Below are 7,115 nucleotides of genomic sequence, written 5' to 3' on the forward strand. Positions count from 1 at the left end.
GTAAATATAAACGGAATACAATGATTTGCAAATCCTTTTCAACCCATATTCAGTTGCAGTGGTCCTCAACCTTTTTTCAGCGAAGTACCCCCTGTGAACATTTTTTTATTTCAAGTACCCCCTAATCAGAGCAAAACATTTTTGGGTGAAAAAAAAGAGATAAAGAAGTAAAATACAGCACTATGTCACCAGTTTCTGATTTATTAAATTGTATAACAATGCAAATATTGCTCATTTGTAGTGGTCTTTCTTGAACTATTTGGGAACAACTATATAAAAAGAACTAAAAACTTGTTAGAAAAATAAACAAGTGATTCAATTATAAATGCAGATTTCTACACATAGAAGTAATCATCAACTTAAAGTGCCTTCTTTGGGGATTGTAATGGAGATCTATCAACTTCATTCTAAACATTTCTTCACAAAAAAATCAATCTTTAACATCAATATTTATGGAACATGTCCACAAAAAATCTAGCTGTCAACACTGAATATTGCATTGTTGCATTTCTTTTCACAGTTCATGTCTTTACATTCATATTTTGTTGAAGTATTATTCAATAAATATATTTATAAAATATTGTTGCTATTTTTAGAATATTTAAAAAAAATCTCACGTACCCCTTGGCATACCTTCAAGTACCCTCATTTGAGAACCACTGTTCTATTGAATGCACTACAAAGACAAGATATTTCATGTTTTTTTGCGAATAATAATTAACTTAGAATTTCATGGCTGCAACACGTGCCAAAGTAGTTGGGAAAGGGCATGTTCACCACTGTGTTACATCACCTTTTCTTTTAACAACACTCAATAAACGTTTGGAAACTGAGGAAACTAATTGTTGAAGCTTTGAAAGTGGAATTCTTTCCAATTCTTGTTTTATGTAGAGCTTCAGTTGTTCAACAGTCCGGGGTCTCCACTGTCGTATTTTACGCTTCAAAATGCGCCACACATTTTCGACGGGAGACAGGTCTGGATAGCAGGCGGGCCAGGAAAGTACCAGCACTCTTTTTTTACGAAGCCACGCTGTTGTAACACATGCTGAATGTAGCTTGGCATTGTCTTGCTGAAATAAGCAGGGGCGTCCATGAAAAAGACGGCGCTTAGATGGCAGCATATGTTGTTCCAAAACCTGTTTGTACCTTTCAGCATTAATGGTGCCTTCACAAATGTGTAAGTTACCCATGCCTTGGGCACTAATGCACCCACATACCATCACAGATGCTGGCTTTTGAACTTTGCGTGGATAACAGTCTGGATGGTTCGCATCCCCTTTGGTCCGGATGACACGATGTCGAATATTTCCAAAAACAATTTGAAATGTGGACTCGTCAGACCACAGAACACTTTTCCACTTTGCATCAGTCCATCTTAGATGATCTCGGGCCCAGAGAAGGATGTTGTTGATAAATGGCTTTCGCTTTGCATAGTAGAGATTTAACTTGCACTTACAGATGTAGCGACCAACTGTATTTAGTGACAGTGGTTTTCTGAAGTGTTCCTGAGCCCATGTAGTGATATCCTTTAGAGATTAATGTCGGTTTTTGATACAGTGCCGTCTGAGGGATCGAAGGTCACGGTCATTCAATGTTGGTTTCCGGCTTACGTGGAGTGATTTCTCCAGATTCTCTGAACCTTTTGATGATATTATGGACCGTAGATGTTGAAATCCCTAAATTTCTTGCAATTGCACTTTGAGAAACGTTGTTCTTAAACTTTTTGACTATTTGCTCAAACAGTTGTGGACAAAGGGGTGTACCTCGCCCCATCCTTTCTTGTGAAAGACTGAGCGTTTTTTGGGAAGCTGTTTTTGTACCCAATCATGGAAACCACCTGTTCCCAATTAGCCTGCACTCCTGTGGGATGTTCAAAATAAGTGTTTGATGAGCATTCCTGAACTTTATCAGTGTTTATTGCCACCTTTCCCAACTTCTTTGTCACGTGTTGCTGGCATTAAATTCTAAAGTTAAGGTTTATTTGCAAAAAACGAAAATGTTTATCAGTTTGAACATCAAATATGTTGTCTTTGTAGCATATTCGACTGAATATGGGTTGAAAAGGATTTGCAAATCATTGTATTCTGTTTATATTCACATCTAACACAATTTCCTAACTCATATGGACACGGAGTTTGTAGTAAAAATGAATGACATGGCTAAATAACTGTTAAGAACACCACTACCCTAAAAGCAAAATAGTGTATATAATATGTTATATTTACTAAATTATAGCAATATACTCAATGCAGTGTTTTGGAGCAAACCCATCACCTAATGATGATAAAGTTAATTAACAATAATGCCCTATTTGTTTCCAAGTTTGTGAAAGACATAAAGTTGATATTTTATAAGATGACCAGAAAGAACCCTTACAAATACTAGTTTAAACATTAGTGTTTAATACATCGATCCAACTAAAGGGAATTTACCGCTTTTAACTTCGGTGTCCCACAGGGCTCCGAGCTAGAACCCTTGTTAATGTATTTTTTTTTTTAAATCCGAAACTCAAGAATGCTTTACTTCCTGATTTGTTTTTTTGCAGTTTAAAATGTACATTATTAAAAGCTACACGTTGAACAATAACAATCCAAATGTACAGTCGGGGCAATTAAAGTGTTTTTAAGTCCATACCATATTAAATAAAGTCTTATGTAAAAACACTTGGAAACTAATATTGTACATTCATTTTTTAATGTGGCTATGATTGTTTATTAACATGTATTATAAAATTAAGCTTTTATATATTTTTCTGAGTTGGAAAAATACACTGCATCATATTAAAAGTTTTTTTTTTTTCCATCGACGGGTACATTAGGTTGATTGGCAACACTAAATTGGCCCTAGTGTGTGAATGTGAGTGTGAATGTTGTCTGTCTATCTGTGTTGGCCCTGCGATGAGGTGGCGACTTGTCCAGGGTGTACCCCGCCTCCCGCCCGATTGTAGCTGAGATAGGCGCCAGCGCCCCCCGCGACCCCTAAAAGGGAATAAGCGGTAGGAAATGGGTGGATGGATGGGTACATTATTGTACATCAAAGATGCCTAAACAAATGCAATATACATCAGAATATTATAGGTTATTTGAAAAACAACAACATTGTCTTAGTTTTCTGTGCTACAGGTCAGTGTTTCTTAACCATAAGGGCCCCGTGCGACAACTCCAGGGCCACTGTTTAATATCTGTTTCTCAAGGGGACCACAGTGGCTCTCGGTTGTAATACACTTTTCCACCACTTGTGGCAGTAGAGGCAATATCAAACAAGGAATAATTCTGGAGCTAATGTCGGAGAGAAAATGTCTTAAGCTCAAAAATTATGACTAAAGTGGTGAAACTGTAATTATTTGACAGTTTATTTAAGAAACATATATATTTTTACTATCAATTTAGTTAGAATGTATTTCTTTTACGCCCGCGTGATTGTATGTTCATTTATTTTTCATCAGTTTTTATGAGTCCCTTTTATATTTAATTAGTATTTATTTTTTTAATCAGCCTGACTTAAGCCCTTAAAATGAACACATCCTTCCATATTATCTGATAAGGTTGTAAACTGGTTAGATATAATATTAAAATTTAGGGGTAAGATTGGGCCCCTATGTAGTGGAAAAGTCGGGCCCTGAGGTCTAAAGGGTTAAGGACCTGTTATAAGAAAACCGTTTTTTTGATCTGGCACACCTCGATAATAATGACTTTATTTAATTTTTTTTTAGAACATGTCAAGGACCAATAAAATCTAGCTCCAGGCAAAATAAAATGGCCCCCGTTCCGCATGTTGGTTTTGATAATCCTGATTTAGACCAAATATGAACAGTGCACTTGAACACTACTACTGATAAAGCAAAATTAACCAAAAATATATTTTTTGTAAAGCAAATACAAGAACTACACAACTTTTGTGCTGACTTTCCTTACAAATTGGGTTTATTTTCTATTATTTTGAATTAATACGGGTATAATGTGTGATTGTCAACTCAAAATACACCCAAATTCTGACTGAAAACACTTTATTTAACCACATATTTGGGGGAATACATTTTTTGAATTGAATGTCAAGGACCAATAAAAACTAGCTCCAGGCAAAAAAAAAAAATGGCCCCCGGTCCGCACTTTGGTTTTCATAATCCTGATTTAGAACAAATATGAACAGTGCACTTGAACATTACTACTGATAAAGCAAAATTAACAAAAAATATATTTTTTGTAAAACAAATACAAGAACTACACAACTTTTGTGCCGACTTTCCTTACAAATTGGGTTTATGTTCTATTATTCTGAATTAATACGGGTATAATGTGTGATTGTCAACTCAAAATACACCCAAATTCTGACTGAAAACAATTTAACTACATATTTGGGGAATACATTTTTTGAATTGAATGTCAAGGAACAATAAAATCTAGCTCCAGGCAAAATAAAATGGCCCCCGTTCCGCATGTTGGTTTTGATAATCCTGATTTAGACCAAATGAGAACAGTGCACTTGAACACTACAACTGATAAGGCTAAATTAACCCCCCAAAATTTTTTTGTAAAACAAATACAAGAACTACACAACTTTTGTGCTGACTTTCCTTACAAATTGGGTTTGTGTTCTATTATTCTGAATTAATACGAGTACAATGTGTGATTGTCAACTCAAAATACACCAAAATTCTGACTGAAAACACTTTATTTAACTAGATATTTGGGGGAAAAAACTTTTTGGGATGGAATGTCAAGGACCAATAAAAACTAGCTCCAGGCCCAAAAATGGCCCCCGTTCCGCACTTTGGTTTTGATACCCCTGCTTTAGACCTAATATGAACAGTGCACTTGAACACTACTACTGATAAGGCAAAATTAACAAAAATATATATTTTTTGTAAAACAAATACTAGAATTACACAACTTTTGTGCTGACTTTCCTTGAAAATTGGGTTTATTTTCTATTATTTTGAATTAATACGGGTATATTACAAGTTTATAACAAAATTTATGATTGTCAACTCAAAATACATCAAAATTCTGACTGAAAATACTTTATTTAACCACATATTTGGGGAATACATTTTTTGAATTGAATGTCAAGGACCAATAAAAACTAGCTCCAGGCAAAAAAAAAATGGCCCCCGGTCCGCATGTTGGTTTTCATAATCTTGATTTAGACCAAATATGAACAGTGCACTTGAACACTACTACTGATAAAGCAAAATTAACAAAAAATATATTTTTTATAAAACAAATACAAGAACTACACAACTTTTGTGCTGACTTTCCTTACAAATTGGGTTTATGTTCTGTTATTCTGAATTAATACGGGTATAATGTGTGATTGTCAACTCAAAATACACCAAAATTCTGACTGAAAACACTTTATTTAACTACATATTGGGGGAAAAACTTTTTTTATTTGAATGTGAAGGACCAATAAAATCTAGCTCCAGGCAAAATAAAATGGCCCCCCTTCCGCATGTTGGTTTTGATAATCCTGATTTAGACCAAATATGAACAGTGTACTTGAACACTACTGATAAGGCAAAATTAACCCCCAAATTTTTTTTTGTAAAACAAATACAAGAACTACACAACTTTTGTGCTGACTTTCCTTACAAATTGGGTTTATTTTCTATTATTTTGGATTAATACGGGTATAATGTGTGATTGTCAACTCAAAATACACCAAAATTCTGACTGAAAACACTTTATTTAACTACATATTTCGGGAAAAAACTTTTTTGAATCGAATGTCAAGGACCGGGCGATTTGTCCAGGGTGTATGCCGCCTTCCGCCCCAATTGAGCTGAGAGAGGCTCTGGCAACCCCAAAACGGACAAACGGTAGAAAACGGATGGATGGATGGATGGATGTCAAGGACCAATAAAAACTAGCTCCAGGCCCAAAAATGGTCCCCGGTCCACACTTTGGTTTTGACACCCCTGCTTTAGACCAAATATGAACACTACTACTGATAAGGCAATGGAAAAAATATATATATTTTGTTAAAAAAATATATACAAAAACCACGCAGCTTTACAAATTGGGTGTATTTTTTAATTATTTTTAATTAATACAGTATATTACAAGTCTCCAATAAAATATGTGATTGTCTACTCAAAATTCTGACTGAAAACACTTTATTTAAGTACATAATTTGGGGGGAAACTTTTTTTAATCTAATGTTTAATTGACTATATATTACATATTCGATATTATACGGATGATTCATTAATATGAAATAATCATAAAAAGCCATCTTCCGGTGGAAAACAAGTGTAGCCATTAGGGTTGCGAATCTTTGGGTGTCCCACGATTCGATTCAATATCGATTCTTGGGGTCGCGATTCGATTATATATCGATTTTTTTCGATTCAACGCGATTCTCAATTCAAAAACTATATTTTTTCGATTCAAAACGATTCCGTATTCATTCAATACATAGGATTTCAGCAGGATCTACCCCAGTCTGCTGATATGCTACCGGAGTAGTAGATTTTTTTCAAAAAGCTTTTATAATTGTAAAGGACAATGTTTTATCAACGGATTGCAATAATGTAAATTTGTTTTAACTATTAAACGAACCAAAAAAATAACTTATTTTATATTTGTGAAAACATTGGACACAGTGTGTTGTCAAGCTTATGAGATGCGATGCAAGTGTAAGCCACTGTGACACTATTGTTCTTTTTTATTATTTTTATAAATGTCTAATGATAATGTCAATGAGGGATTTTTAATCACTGCTATGCTGAAATTATAACTAATCAATCAATCAATGTTTATTTATATAGCCCTAAATCCAAAGTGCCTCAAAGGGCTGCACAAACCACAACGACATCCTCGGTAGGGCCCACATAAGCGCAAGGAAAAACTCACCCCAATTGGACGTCGACCCTGATGACTATGAGAAACCTTGGAGAGGACCAAAAGGGAATAAGCGGTAGAAAATGGATGATACTGTTGTTGATAATTTTAATTTTTGTTTCACTACTTTTGGTTTGTTCTGTGTCGTGTTTGTGTCTCCTCTCAATTGCTCCGTTTATTGCAGTTCTGAGTGTTGCTGGGTCAGGTTTGGTTTAGGACAGGGGTAGGGAACCTATGGCTCTAGAGCCAGATGTGGCTCTTTTGATGACTGCA

This window comes from Nerophis ophidion, linkage group LG08 (assembly GCF_033978795.1).
Source record: "Nerophis ophidion isolate RoL-2023_Sa linkage group LG08, RoL_Noph_v1.0, whole genome shotgun sequence".
Lineage (NCBI taxonomy): Eukaryota > Metazoa > Chordata > Actinopteri > Syngnathiformes > Syngnathidae > Nerophis > Nerophis ophidion.